Here is a 16,173-nt window from a genome sequence, read left to right as displayed (position 1 = left end):
GGCGTAGCTCACTGACCCAATCTGGAGACCTTGGAAATTTTGCACAAACTGAACGATCCCTCTGCGAGTTGCACAGTGGGGCCTTGACTTGAAGGTCCCGAGATCCTGTTGCATTTCCCATCCACACCTATCCCTGTGGGGGCAGGTATTGGGTACTCATGTTGATCAACTCCTCTAATAATGTTATGGGAATATTCTTCTGAGGTGGGTGCTTCTGTGCACAATGACATAGAGCTCCTGCTCTACCCCCATTACCAGGATGTGAGACAAAATCTGATCGAATGAGAACAACCCCAGTACTCATGCCCATTTACCCCATATCCATCCTGACGTCTACAATACATACCCTTAACACCTGACTTATTTGGCAGGTGTTCTGTCGATCCACCACCTTGTTTGTGTCCCAATTACTAAAGATGACTAACCCATTACCCCATTATATGCTATTAACTCCTATCGTGGCACCCATGGACAAAGTATGACTGAGGTATCAAAGGTGTTGTATGTGTAAGGGGGTGAGGTCTGCATGCATTATTCCATTGCTTTCTTTTGCCTTGCATGACATGGTCCAATCACTAATGAGAGTAAGGCTTTGCTAGGAACCTATAATATCTTGAACCACAACAATAATAGGCTGGGGGTAATTCATGGGAGTGCTACATGATTCAGAAACATATATTGAGATTCCAATCTATATAAAACAGGCTACCCTGTTGTCTGTCTGTGGGTCAACCCCTAAAAGGCAGGAAATGCGGATCATAGTTGTGTATGGGGCTAGGGTATCTTGCATCCGCAAAATAAAAAGGTAAAGGGATTCAGGAAGGGGGTAGGAGAGTTTGGACCCTCCCCTAGGGCTTAAATACATATGTAACAGGCTCACATGGTGTCTTTCTATGGGTTAACGCCTTTTGTGCGAGAAGATATCGATTATCTTTTCCGTGCATGGGTCTGAGATCTTGGAACCCCAAAATACCAAAAGATGTGGGAATGTGTGGGGGAGGCAGACAGCAGTCAGCTTAGTACTTAACATCCATTGGGTCTCAATGAAACAGGCTAGTCGAGGTGTAACTGTGGATAAACCCCTAGAGAGTAGGGGATGTGGATTATCACGTTTGCGTATGGAGCCATGCTATCTTGTATTCCAGCAATAAAACAATGTGTTGGAGGAACTGTAGGGATTTAGCTTGTTTCTGGAACATGTAGTGGTCCGGTAAGAGAGCCCAGGCCTATTGGAAATAGGTTCTAGGCTGGATTCAAGAACTAGAAGGTATCTCCAGAGAGAAGTCCACTGTAAGTGCTGTTTGGTCTTAAGTGATGAGGAATGGAGGAATCTTCCACATATGATGGGACACATGTCTTGCTGCTGGCAGCGAGGGTGTGCTTAGCAACTTACTGGAAAAGAGATGTCTACCTACCAAGAGAACGGGCACTGAATGGGAAAGACATCTTTGAAATAGAAAGACTCATAGCTATGTTATATAATAACGAAAATGTTATCGAGTATGAATGGGGAGCCTTCAGGGAGAAATATTTTGAATGAAAAGGAGGTGTGAAAGGAGGTGCTTGACAAGTATGAATTAAGAGGGGGTGGAGTTTTCTGGATAAGAATATAAGTAATCCCAGATTGGGGTGGTGTAGAACAATAAGGAATATATTTGGCATATGAATTTGATAGATGTATATGTGCAAATTTGATGGTATGGTGGTTGCAGCATAGTTCAGACCATCTTTTGGCAATCAGATACATTGAAAAGAGGCCAACCTACTGTATAAGTGGGTACCCTTTTGCATAAGGAGATGCAGATTATCATAGATGTATATGGGGCAATGATGGCTTGCAGATACTTTAATCTTAACATGAACAGACAGGTGAATGATGTTGCCTCATCCTCAGCGTACTACTCTAAACTGCTCAATGGAGCCAGGCCGTTCCTTTCCCAACTGAACTGCCTTACCATTGCTAGGGCAAGAACTGGATCAAGACTGGATTACTACAACGTCCACTTTGTAGGGGCCTTGAGCAAGAATATTGCTAAACTGCAATTGGTACAAAATAACGCCCTTAGGGCCGCCAGTGGGATCTCCAAAAGTTACCACATCCCCGAAGTTCGTAAACTGGTTCATTGGCTCACAGTTAAAGAGAGAATTGTTTTCAAAACTCTTGCCCTCACGCATAAATACCTCCATGACTTGGCGCCTCCCTAGTTGGTCCAAAGAATAGCAAAGACCACTTCAGCCAGGCCCACCAGGATGGCCTACGCCAATAGGATTTCTATGTCTAAAACCTGTAGAGTGCGTGCAGGCAGTACTAGCTTCCCCTCCGTGGCTGCTTCTCATTGGAATGCCCTACAATCCCAAATTAAGCTGATTGACTCTCACTTGGCCTTCCGCAAAGTAATCAAAACCAGGTCATTTGTCTGACTCTGAAGGAGCCTGTACCTGGTACACGACTGTTTAGCTTGACTCTCAAGCATGATGCAACACCGGGAACAGCATTTGCCTGATGTTGTCATGTTTATTACCGTCTGTAACCAATTGTTGATTGTTGTAACTCTTGGGCTGCTCTCTTTGTAACCCGTAATCAAGCCCTCTTACATTCACTTTTAACAGCGCCTCGATGCCTCTGGGCTATAGTGCGCTCTACCAATCCAAATAAATACTTTACTTTCCGGTAATACTCTTTCTATGGATTCTTCTCCTGCAGACTCCTCATCAGATTCCAGTGTCAGTTGCTCCAAAACCTTTCGACAGGGGGCGTAGTGTACCTTAACCCAGCCTTCGAACCCTCTTGACTCGATGCGGCAGTCGTCGACTCCAGACGTGATGTCAGTCGCTGTACTTATACCACGTCACTACATCCCCGTACCTCAGATCCTCACCTTTTTCCCCCCTGAGCACAGCTGCTGTGGAGGAGGAATCTTATAATTCAGCTGAAAACATCCACAACTCAATGAAAAGATTCACCCAGTGAGGTTGTTTTTGTTTTTTTAGGTGAAGAACAGAACCATAAAATATTTCATAAAACACAAAGAAGTTATAAGACAGCCCTTGAAAAGGAAGCTAGCCTCATTCTTTCAGTAATGAAGGTATTCATCAAACTGCAGGAGCTTTTACAGCGGGGGTTGGATGGGAGGGTGATGAGGAATCTGCGTGAGAAGAATTTATAGAACATTACCGGTAAGTCATTTCTCCTTCAATGGATTGCTTTTCTTTCACAGATTCCTCATCGGATAGACTTACCAAGCAGTATGTATTAGGAGGCGGGATGAAAGTCCTCACACCAGGAAACTCTGCAAAACTGCTCTCCCAAAGCGAGCGTCAGCTCCAGGGGCTACATCTAGGCAGCAATGTTTGGTGAAGGTATGCAGTGAAGACCAAGTCACCGCTTGGCAGATGTCTATCACTGGCACACCCCTTTGTAGAGCTGAAGAGGCAGCAGTGGGTGCTGATGCCCGAAGGTCATTCCTTTCCCGCATTGAGATAGCGTTCTGAAATGCAAAGCGTAATCCACCTAGAGACTGATTGTTTGGAGTCAGCCAAACCCTTTCTTGCCAACGAGAAGGCTACAAATAGTAGGTCAATTTTTCTAAACTCTGCCGTTCTCGCGACATAGATGCCAAGAGCCCTTTTCCGGTCTAGTCTATGAAACCGCTCATCCTCCTTGGGTGGATGAGGGGGCGTATAGAAAACTGGGAGGTCGATAGCATGGGACAGATGAAACTCTGACACAACCTTGGGTAAAAATCCCTGTTGTACCTTAAAAGAAACCATCTCCCTAAAAAAGCAGAGATATGCTGGCTTGCACGATAGGCCCTGCAGCTCACTGACCTGTCTGGCTGACATATTGTCCAGCAAAAAGGCAGTCTTCAGAGAAAGCAAGCAAATGGAGCAAGAATGCAAAGGCTCAAAAAGGAGCCACCATAAGGAATGTGAGAACTAAGTTAAGGTTCCAGTCTGTGACAACAAAATAGGCAGAAACTTATTTACAAGACCTTTCCGGAATTGGGCCATGACTGGGATCGTAAAGAAAAACCCTTGATCCGGAGTTCTTTTGAATACAGACAAAGTCACCAAGTATCCTTTGACTTTTGCAACTTGAAGGCCTGACGAGGCCAATGACAGAAGGAACTCCATCATTACAGCGGTGGGGCAAGAGCTAAGATCCATCCGTGTTCCCTGCACCAGGCCTTGAATCTTCTCCATCTGCACGCGTACATCGATCTTGTGGAGGGTCTGCTTGCAGCCAGCAGCACCTTAAGTAACTCCTCCGAAAAGTCCTAGTCATCATATCTCATCCTCGCAAAAGCCACACATGTAGATTGAGGGATTCGGGGTTCAGGTGTAGTACCCGCCCTTATGACTCGGATAAGAGGTCCGGCCAACAAGACACCCGGAGAGGTGTGCAGATGGTCAAATCAAGAAGGTCCGTGTACCATGTTCTCCTCGCCCATTCTGGGGCGATCAATATCATAGTTGCTTGAAACCTTATCAACTTCCTGAGAACTCACGGAATGACGGAACGCATCCCCCAGTGCGCCCCTCACCAGGAATTCCTTCAAGCAAAACTGTTTGCACTTCTTGTTGGACTCCGTGGTAAACAAGTCCACCTTCGGGGTACCCCACTGAGCAAAGATCTCCTCTAAGACCTCCTTGCACACTTCCCACTCGTGTGAGACTGTGGTCTGCCTTCTGAGAGCATCCGCTAATCCAGTCTCCATCCTCGCCAGATGCACTGTCGAGACCAAGATCTGATTCTCCAACAGCCAGAAGCACAGCTGCATCGCTTCCCTGCAAAGGGGGAGGGAGCGCTGTGAGACAGGCATGGTATCTAAAGATGACAGAACAGATTGTGAATTCAACAATAAAATCTTTATTAAGTATCAGCATGGGTGTACATCTTAACTTGCCCTATAGCTATGGTGGGGATTTCCCTACCTAAAGAAACTAAGGAAAGTATATGTTCTTATGTCCAAATCAAAAGTCTACCTGTGTCAAAACCTATGCTTGTCCTCACGTCTAATACAAAAATGTAGTGTAGGGTTATTCTAACTCAATAGTGTTCAACACAAGGTCTGGGATGTCTCTAGTACCCTTGCCCAAGTTCAGGATACAATTCCAACAATTATGGGTTTCAAATGTTCCGTCAGGACTTGGGTTTCTCTTACCCAAGTTTCAAGAACACTGGGGCCTCATTACGACCCAGGCGCTGGACCATAGTGCTATTAACACCATGGTCCATGCCGGTCTCCGGCATGGTGGATGGCGGAATTACCGCCCCCATCACAAGGTTGGCGGGGGCGGTAATTCCCCATTCACCATTTGCCCTTCCCCATTCCCATTTTGCCCCGTAGGGCATAATGGGGATGGGGAAGGCACTAATTACGGCACCGTAAATTACAGTTGCCGTAATTAGCTCTAAGGTCCCTTAGCGGGTTGGATTTTAATGCCTGCAAAAAGCAGGCGTTAAAGCCTCCAACACGCTAAGGGACCTTGTAATCAGGCGCTAATGGTTTAACGGCGCCGACGCTCTTTACGGCGCCGTTAAACCATTAGCGCCAGGGTCGTAATGAGGCCCCAAGTTTCAGTATACACAGTTCAAAAGGAGCTTAGGGTTCCCTTCCCCAGGTTTCAAGCACTGGTTCACAAAACAACCTCACAATGTTCAGATTTATCTTGTTTGAGGGGTGTCTTCACCAGTCCTGGACTTCAAAGGGCTCCTGGTCTAGGTGCAGTTGACAGGCCGCACGGCCCACCCATTAGCGGTCACACAACCAGTTACCCTTGCCCCAGCTTTCTGCCACCTTGGCTTAGATTGGTTTGGCGGTTCATGACCAAGTCAGACGCTCACAAGTTCATAGATTAATGATTTCTCTTTCTTGGCACTTCCTTGGCTCTCTTTTCCAAATTCCACTTTATTCGCTTTCATTTGCAGCCTTTACTTCCACTTGTTCAGCTTACTTTTGTTCGTTCAGCATTTTGCTCACACTTCACTGGCTCCCCTCGGCTGTTCGTTCACAGCTTTCATTCTTGTTCTCATAGCATTAACAGTTCATATTACTTTCTTAGTATCCTTAATTGATCAGAGACTTTTGAATACGTATACTTCCTTCAGACGTGACCACTCCCATATATTGTTTGTACAAAATCCACTTCTAACATTGCATTCATTTCGGTTCGTTCTTCTGCTTTGATCAGAGGCTTTCGAGACCGTGCTGATCGCATGAGACCACTCCAATACAATATAACTCAGCAACTTTCATACACGCAGTGGGCTTCTCACATTCTCTGAAACTCACCGGTCACAGCGCTCTTTTCATTAGCCCCTCAGGCACCCCTGGACTGGTACTTCCATCAAGGGGGGCAAGCACTGTTTGGCCACAGCGAAGGGACTGACACACCTTACCTTCCTTGTCCATAGGGAGAATGGAAGTTGACATTGATGGTCTAGTATTAATGGTGGCTGCTTGTAGGACCAGCCCTCAGGCTTAGGATGGGAAGGAGAGGTATATTGGGTCCCCTCTTGCCGGCTTGTACTTCTTCATGAAGAAAGAATTCACAGGTGCTGTGGTACAAGACTTCTGCCACAAGGTGGTGATGGGGTCAGCAATGGCCATATTGAAAGGCATGGCTTTTTCTGTAGGGGCTCCCTCATCCAAAATGTCAGTCAGATCATATCCTGACCGAGTTCTGGCTGGGGCACAGCAACCTAGTGCATCCACTCCCCCGTCCACTGTGGAACGACACTTGCACTTGCATGACCATAAGGGTGGGCTTGCTGAGTCTCCACATCAGAGGAAGTGTCCAAGCCACTTGCATCTCAAAGCCCCTCTGCCACGCCATCAAATCAGCCACATCTGAGAAAATATATGCGTCTCCATTGCATGAATTTGTGAGATCAACGTCAAACCACTCATGGACATCATCGTCATCGAAAATCAAAGCCATAGTGCCGAAAGAAATCGGCACTCTGGCGTGTACGATCAGTCAGACATCGACCCTTCCACACCAGATGGCACTGATAGCTGCGTCAACGCCTTGCCAGCAGTCGGCGCCGAGCCCGAGGGCTCAAATGCCGACACGGTTTCCTTGGGGGTGGGCACCACTGGAGCCAATGAAGTGTGCTGCTTCGAGGAGTCACCCCTACCTGCAGCTGCTTTCTTAAACATGACGAGAATTTACTCTATAAAAACCTCCCACTCAGTCCTAGATGTAGGCCCTGAAGCCGACTTAACACATACGTCAGAGGAACCAGAATATTACTTTCATCAATGACACCATTTCTTTTTGATGGGAAGGTGAGGATGAGGAATGACAGCGCAAATGTGATTGCTTTCTGGTCTCTTTATGGTGCCTAATATCCTTTGCCGGAGTGGGCCCCTCTGTCTTGAGCTCCGACGACCAGGCAGTGAAGCAGGCCAGAGACTTTGACGGGGATCAACCTAACGTATGTTTTGTACCCCTCTTCCGCAGTGATTTCAGGTTCATCTTCATGCAAGGACTGCAGTCCTCATTGACGTGACCGATGCCGAGGCACCACACGCAGACACTGTGTGGGTCGGTAATTGACATCTTGGAACGACAGTCCCTGCACCGCTTGAAGCCTGACACCTTGGGAGTGACATAATGTTGAAACCGCGTTAAATAAGATGAAAACTCGTAGGTTGAAAAGAATATTTTTGAGTTGTACTGATGAGCAGCGTGCTGAGCGCGTGCAAAAAAGGAACTGAGGGACAGGGGCATAGTGACGCGGTATATGTCGGGTGACCGACGTCACATCTGGAGATAACCACCACAGCGAGTCAAGAGGGATGGACGGCCGACTCGAGGTGCACTAACACCCCATATGGAAAAATGTGCGAACAGCTGGCACTGCACTGGATATCTATCTGATGAGGAATCTGCGGGAGAAAAGCAACCCACTGAAATGGATTTTGCATAAAAATATAACTGGGTAGCTGTACTCTCTCCCTCTCATTCTTTCACTCTGTTCCATGATCTTACTCTCAACCTTTGTCTTCTACCTCTCTCAAGTCTTACCCTCCTACCCTCCCACCTTCTCTTACTACCCATACATTCTATTCTCTCCTCTGCCTCTCTCTCTTTTCCCTATCTCCTTCCACCTCGTTCCTCCTCTGTGCAATTTATTTTCTCACATTCCTCACTCTTATCTCTCAGACTCCCCTCCTTCACCTATGACAGTCTCCACCACTTGATATGCCCCTCTACAACTCCTATATATCCTTTGCGTTCTCTACCACTCCCTAATCCCTCACCTCTCATTTCCACTTTAACCCTCTCTATTCCTTCGACATCTAGACTCTTCACCTACCTCTCTTGTACATCATGCACACCACAACACTACCACTCCATCTCACATATACTCACAATCACAGCTCCCTCTGGAGTACTGGTTACCACTCCCACACAGAGTGCACGCAAGTCATCCACAGATTTCAGCACTTGGTTCAACCTTCTGTGCACCTCACTGATCAAAAGGTTTTGAGGCATCTAGGAAGGGGCTAGAGGATGCATATACATCGCTGAAGGGGAACCAGATTAAATCTAAAATAGGATGACCCCTTGTGTTAGTGTGAATTACTCCCTGAAAAATAGGGGATGCAAATTACCATATGTCTGTTCAGGCCATGATATCATGCACCCCCACAATGAAAAGGTATGGGGGTATCCAGGAAGAAGATATATGGTGCTGGTACATTAGTTGAGACCCGATTAAATATAAAACAGGATGACCACTTGTGTTGGTGTGAGTAAACCCCAGAAAAACAGGGTATGTGAATTACCATAGGTGTGTTCAGGCCATGAAATCATGCACCCCCACAATGAAAATGTACGCGGGTGTCCAGGGAGGAGATAGATGGTGCTGATACATTGGTTGGGACCTGAGTAAATCTAAAAACAGGATGACCACTTGTGTTAGTGTAAATTACCCCATGAGAATTAGGAGATGCAAATTACCATAGGTGCAATCAGGCCATGATTTCTTGCAACCCCCACAATCAGAAAGTATGGGGGTGTCCCGGCAGGGGCTAGATGGTGACTCTACATAAAACAGGATGACCACGTGTGTCATTGTGAGTTAACCCCAGGGAGACAGGGGATGTGAATGACCGACCGTAGGTGTGTCAGGCCATGATATCTTGCATCCCCACAATCAAAGGTACGGGGTGTCCAGGGTGGGGCTAGATGGTGACTCTACATTGGTTGGGACCAGATTAAACATAAAACAGGTTGACCACTTGTGTTAGTGTGAGTTAACCCCAGGGAGGCAGGGGATGCGAATTACCATAGGTCCATTCAGGCCATAATATATTGCACCCCCTCCCCTCAATCAAAAGGTATGGAGGTATCCAGGGAGGGGCTAGATGGTGCCCTTACATCATTTGGGACCAGAGTAAACATAAAACAGGATGACCACTTTTGTCAGTGTGAGTTAAGCCCAGAAGAACAGGGTATGTCAATAACCATAAGTGCGTTCAAGCCATGATATCATGCAACCCCACAATGGGGGTGTCAAGGAAGCAGATAGATGATGCATTTATATCGGTTGGGACCTGAGTAAATATAAAACAGGATGACCACTTGTCTCAATGCGAGTTAACCACAGGAAGGCAGGGGATGCGAATTACAATAGGTCCATTCAGGCCATGATATATTGCACCCCCTACAATCAAAAAGTATGGGGGTGTCCAGGGAGGGGTTAGATGGTGCCTGTAGATTGGTTCGGATTAGATTAAACATAAAACAGGATTGCTACTTGTGTCACTGTGAGTTAAACCAAGGGAGACAGGGGATGCAAATTACCATAGGCGTGTTCAGGCCATGATATTATGCACCCCCACAATGAAAAGGTATGGGTGGTCCAGGGAGGGGCTAGATGGTGCCTTTACATTGGTTAGGACCAGAGTAAACACAAAACAGGATGACCCCTTTTGTCAGTGTAAATTAACCACAGGAAGGCAGGGGATGCAAATTACCATTGTTGCGTTCAGGCCATGATATATTGCACTCTCACAATCAAAAAGGTATAGTGTGTCCAGGGAGGGACTAGATGGTGCCCTTACATCGGTTAGGACCAGAGTAAACATAAAAACAGGATGACTTCTTTTGTCAGTCTGAGCCAACCCCAGAAAAACAGGCTATGTGAATTACCATGTGTGTGTTCAGTCCATGATATCATGCAACCCCACAATGAAGAGGTATGGGGGTGTCCAGGGAGGAGATAAATGATGCCTATACTTCGGTTGGGACCAGTTTAAACATAAAATAGGATGACCACTTGCGTTAGTGTGAGTTAACCCCAGAGAGGCAGGGGATGCGAATTACTGTAGGTGAGGTGCGTTCAGTCCAATATATCATGCACCCCCACAATGAAAAGATATGGGGGTGTCCAGGGAGAAGATAGATGGTGCTGATACATTGGTTGGGACCTGAGTAAAACAGGACGATCACGTGTGTTAGTGTGAATTACTGCAAGAGAATTAGGGGATGCAAATTACCATAGGTGCAATCAGGCCACGATATCTTGCACCCTCCACAATCAAGGGGTTTGGGGTGTCCCGGAGGGGCTAGACAGTGCCTCTTCATTGGTTGGTACCAGATTAAACATAAAACAGGATGAACACTTGTGTTAGTGTGCGTTAACCCCAGGGAGGTAGGGGATGCAAATTACCATAGGTCTGTTCAGGCTACAATATCTTGCACCCCCCACAATCAAAAGGTATGGGGTGTTCCCGGGAGGGGCTAGATGGTGTCTCTACATTGGTTAGGACCAGAGTAAACATAAAACAGGATGACTTCTTGTGTCAGTGTGAGGTAACCCCAGGAAAATAGGGTTTGTGAATTACTGTAAGTGCGTTCAGGCCATGATATCATGCAACCACACAATGAAGAGGTATGGGGGTGTCCAGGGAGGGGTTAGATGGTGCTGATACAGTAGCTGGGACCTAAGTAAATATAAAACAGGATGACCACTTGTGTCATTGTGAGTTAACCGGAGACAGGGGATGCAAATTACTGTAGATGTGTCCAGGCCATGATATCTTGCAACCCCACAATCAAAAAGGTATGGGGTGTCCAGGGAGGGGTGAGATGGTGACTCTACATTGGTTGGGACCAGATTAAACATAAAAGAGTTTGACCACTTGTGTTAGCGCGAGTTAACCCGAGGGAGGCAGGGGATGCAAATTACCATAGGTGCGTTCAGGCCATGATATATTGCACCCCCAACAATCAAATGGTATGGAGGTATCCAGGGAGGTGCTAGATGGTGCCCCTACATCATTTGGGACCAGAGTAAACATAAAACAGGATGACCACTTGTGTCAGTGTGAGTTAACCCCAGAAAACCAGGGTATGTGAATTACCATAGGTGCGTTCAGGCCATGATATCATGCACCCCCACAATGAAAAGGTATGGGGGTGCCCATGGAGGAGATAGATGGTGCTGATACATTGGTTGGGGCCTGAGTAAATATAAAACAGGACAATCACTTGCGTTAGTGTGAATTACCGCAAGAGAATTAGGGGATGCAAATTACCATAGGTGCAATCAGGCCACGATATCTTGCACCCCCATAATGAAATGTTATGGCGGTGTCCAGGGAGCAGATAGATGATGCCTATACTTCGGTTGGGACCCGGGTAAATATAAAACAGGATGACCACTTGGGTTAGTGTGAGCTAACACCAGTGAGGCAGGGGATGCAAATTACCATAGGTGTAATCAGGCCATGATATCTTGCACCCCCCACAATCAAACGGTATGGAGGTATACAGGGAGGGGCTAGATGATGTCCTTACATCATTTGGTCTGACTACTTGTGTCAGTGTGAGTTAACCCCAGAAAACCAGGGTATGTGAATTACCATAGGTGCATTCAGGCCATGAAATCATGCACCCCACAATGAAAAGATATGGGCTTGTCCAGGGAGGAGATAGATGCTGCTGATAAACTGTTAGGGACCTGAGTAAATATAAAACAGGATGACCACTTGTGTCATTGGGAGTCAACCCCGTTGACACAGGGGATGCAAATTACCCTAAGTACGTTCAGGCCATGATATGTTGCACCCCCCACAATCAAAGGTATTGGGAATGTGCAGGGGGGGCTAGCTGGTGCATCTACATTCGTTGGGACCTGAGTAAATATAAAACAGGATGGCTACTTGTGTCAGTGCGAATTAACCCCAGAAAAACAGGGTATGTGAATTACCATAGGTGCATTCAGGCCATTATATCATGCACCCCCAACAATGAAAAGGTATGGGGGTTTCCAGGAAGGGGATAGATGGTGCCTATACATTGGTTGGAACCTGAGTAAATATAAAAACAGGATAACCACTTGTGTTAGTGTGAATTAACTCCAACGAGGCAGAGGATGTGAATTACTGTAGGTTCGTTCAGGCCATGATATCTTGCACCCCCACTATCAAAACTGTTTGTACTGTTCTTGAAAGTGTATGAACTCTGCACCTCTGATACTTGTGCATAGTATTCAACACCGTAACGTGTGGTATGGGCCATGATTTGCCAGGGGAAAATTGTTTCGATGTAGTGGTGCACATAGGTCTGATAAAATGTCTTCTCTAAACATAATGGAATATTTTCTGCAGGCCTGGGTGAAGATGTGTGGTGCACCATTTGAACATTGTTGGGGGCTCCCCTTGCTTAGAGCAGAAAGCAGTCTCAGGCTCCTGTGGGCTGGAGGGCATAAATTATAATGGAGCTAAAGATAAGGTTAATAGCCACCAATTATCATGAGTCAGCAGGGAGCTGAAACACTGTATGACCACTGAATAGTTGTGAATGATCCTTCTTAATAATAAAGTGGCTGACGTGGAGGAAACATGTTGAAAGTGGGTGATAATATTTCTGTTTTCCTCAAAGGAAGTGACGGCAGGACGGGCTTCAGCAGCAGCTTGTAAGGTGAGCACTGCAAAGCATACACTGTAAGACCCAGAAAGTGAGCAACATATAAAGGAATATATTGCTGTGTTGTTACACTGCTGAGTGGTAATGTGGGGGCTGTTGCTTTCATTTGAAAGAGTTGAAAGGCCCTGCCGCCATGCCCGATTCTCTGCTAAGGTGCTGTCCTTGTTGCTTACTAGCAAAGTATACAGCACACACGGCTGGGAAGAACCTAGCAGCTATGCTGCAGGGCTATACAGCCGCAGAGTCCTGTTAACATAAAGCGATAGGTTCATATCTGGTTTATAAATACACATGTACAAACTGAGCTAAATACAACTCTTCCATTGACCTGGATGTGGACGTTTGACAGTAGATTGTGTTGTTGCAGAGCTTGCTTGGTGCCCCCATCTTTCCTCCAAGACTAGCTTGCAGAGTTCAAGTAAAAGGTATTACGTGCAAACGTAATGTTCTAGTTCCTGCGCACTGGTTTTCTTGAAGGGCTATTCCTGGCACCTTTGCTCCCAATGTCTGGTCCAACTCTTAGAGGCTCAATATCATAGCATAACAGGACATAGAGTGTGGGGCTGTACGCTGGACGGATCAAGCAACTTCAGTGGCTGGGAGGAACAGGGGAGAAAATTTAATGTTGGTTCTACCACAGTTAGTCCGCTATACTAGAATCTGGTTATAGGTCAAAGGATTGAATCAAAAGGACCGAAAACAAAAAGGGTCAAATTTTTCTTCTTTTTTGGAGGGGGTTTCCTCCCAAACCTGTTTTTGGTGTAAAAATCACCTTTTTTCCCCTATACGGAAACCCAAAAAAATATATATACTCAAAAAAAAAAAAAAAAAAAAATCAACCCTTTTGTTTTAGGTCCTATTGACTCGACCCTATTGCATTCGATCCTTTGACCGGACACCCTAGAATCTCTGGTGCACTGACTGGATGGTGAGACTATGTCTGCCAGTCAAATCAAGTTATACGAGAGTGGCGGAGGGCCAGTGCAGCAATAATGCAATTCTATGGGAGAGTATTGGAGCCACTAGCAGAGGAGCACCAGGGTACAATAATGTTTCCCTATACTTATTAAAACTGTCCTATAGTAAGGGTGTAAACGTAATCACTTGTGAGCACTCCAATATTTGTAGTTGAAGTCAGTGGGCTTCATTACGAGTGTGCCGGTCCAGTAACAATGGTGCCAGTAAGCCTAACGGCACCTTTCTTACTGGACCGACACACCACGAGTTTGCGGAATGGTGCCTTCCCACCTACCAGTCAGACCTGGCAGGTCTGATGGCACATGCCTGCAGACATTCACAGAAGCACCGGCACCATTATTAACAGTGCCGGTGCTCCTGTCATCCCCATTGAGTCCTATGGGGATTTACCATTTACCAGAACAGGTGTTTCCGGCAAGCCAGGTGCCGCTAAATATTGCAAGTCCCGCTGCAATCTGCCAGTAGCACCGGCAGGGTTACCCCCGGACTTGTAATGATGACCAGTGTGAGATTACATTATTTGCTCAGGATCACCCACTTACGCTAATCAGCGAAGCAGGGATTTTAACCCACTCGGCAATTTGGGCACGGCCACTTTCTTCCACGCTTTACTTGGAACTAATATTGAAGTTTTGGGTGTCAAGACCTACAATAATACTGTCCTATAGAGTTTACTTGCAAAATGCACAATTTGCATAGTAAAGCATCATGACAACATGTAGATACTTACAGCACCAGCATGTTGGGCCACAATAATATCAGTGTACCTTTATTTTCCACATCCTGAATGGAAAACTATAAAATGCAAAAGGCAAAATATCTATGTATCTACTTTATTTTCAGTGCTTTAAGAAACACAATAAAAGAGGCGTAAAAACTCACTTAGGTTTGGAGATTTGTCACAAACCTCCAGCGTGTTGTTATATATGGTTTTAAGAACATTCAACTAAGGACATGAAAACACACTTTACGTTTTAGGATATCAAGCTGTTGGGCGTTATATGTGTGAACACATTTTCAAAGGGTGCCACATTTTCAAAGGGTGCTTTAAAGAAACTGGGAAACGGGTAGTGCTTGATGATCCGATAGTAGATTTGGCTTGGAAGACACAAAGTGAGTCCAGAAGCATGTTCCTAATCCTTTGAACTGTTAACAGCTAACATTTCGTTGTGCTCTTTGCATTGTATGATATTCTGCATCCCCTAGAGATGACAGGAATGGGCAGGGGCGGAGCTACAAAGACATAACTGGCCAATCGCCGAAACAGAGCTGTTGGAGGGCGGGCTATCAGCTTTATTTTCACATGTATAGGCTATTTGTATGGCTCTAGCCATCTGTGGGAGGGCGGGGTAGCCAAGTGAACGTGGCTCCGAAGATTGCCGAACACTGCCTGCCTCACGCTGCTATGGGGCTTAAGGATACCATACAACACCGGGATCCAATGCCAATGAAGCAAATCAAGGACGTTATTCCCATTCAAAAACAGACTCTCCGTGGTTGTAAACAATTCTGATATTTTTACAATCGAATCCCCTTATTGTATAGGTTATCTGAATCCGGTGCAAACTGTAGAAGACCATTTTGCCCAGCAAGTTTAGGGTAATGCGGAAGCTATCTGTTGCGCACCCCCAGGCTCTTACCCGCAGACGGCTTACCTTGCTGCGGCGCTGCCGCTACTCACTGCTTCCTCGGTCTCGGCCTGCAGCAGTCAGCCGTCATGATCTCTCGTCTCGCCATCCCAGGGTATGCCATCAATAGGCTACTCCTGCAACTCACAACATCCCGGAAGACTTCATTAGCAGCTCTCCTGTGCCTCGCAGCAAAGCAACGTAGTTCTCGCGGTACACGTCTGGGCTGCTCACAGCAGCACGTGACTCGCCCATTGGTCACATGATGCATGGGAGTCTCGTGTATGTCTTTCAGCAGTTTAAAGGCGGCGAACAGCCAACATTGCTTCACAACTGTTCTGCAGTGTTTGGCCGTTTGGTGTGCTTCTACTGACTGGTTCCTGGATTCTTTGTGTCTCGAGCCTCTGCTTTACCTGGATTTCTTGGCGCTATGGAACTATTGTGTACTGTTTCTTCTGTTTTTTCTTAGACATGGCACTGGATCATTTTAAAATCCACAAACCATCAAACAGCACAACATGGAAAGATGCTCAAATGGTTAAAATTTATAATTGTGAATGATAAGTTAACAACAAATTCAATTACCTAACTTCACAGAAAATTATCACACAGTAGG

General features: G+C 46.1%; 1 protein-coding gene across 3 annotated transcripts in view; it reads right to left on the bottom strand.

The window, feature by feature from the left end:
* The window catches only part of SLC35A5 (solute carrier family 35 member A5), a 540,034-nt gene extending 524,202 nt beyond the window's left edge, over nucleotides 1–15,832 (bottom strand). For 2 of the 3 annotated variants that reach the window (XM_069636486.1, XM_069636488.1), the window contains exon 1: nucleotides 15,585–15,800. The gene's annotated coding sequence lies outside the window, so the exon portion shown is untranslated. Of the gene's footprint in view, nucleotides 1–15,584 lie in introns of all 3 variants that reach the window. The other variant, XM_069636487.1, reaches the window with a different exon arrangement.
* Between the last annotated feature and the right edge of the window lie 341 nt (nucleotides 15,833–16,173).

The sequence above is a fragment of the Ambystoma mexicanum genome, chromosome 7p (assembly GCF_040938575.1).
Source record: "Ambystoma mexicanum isolate Mex_15411 chromosome 7p, UKY_AmexF1_1, whole genome shotgun sequence".
Classification (NCBI taxonomy): Eukaryota; Metazoa; Chordata; class Amphibia; order Caudata; family Ambystomatidae; genus Ambystoma; species Ambystoma mexicanum.
This window is presented reverse-complemented; position numbering and strand designations above follow the sequence as displayed.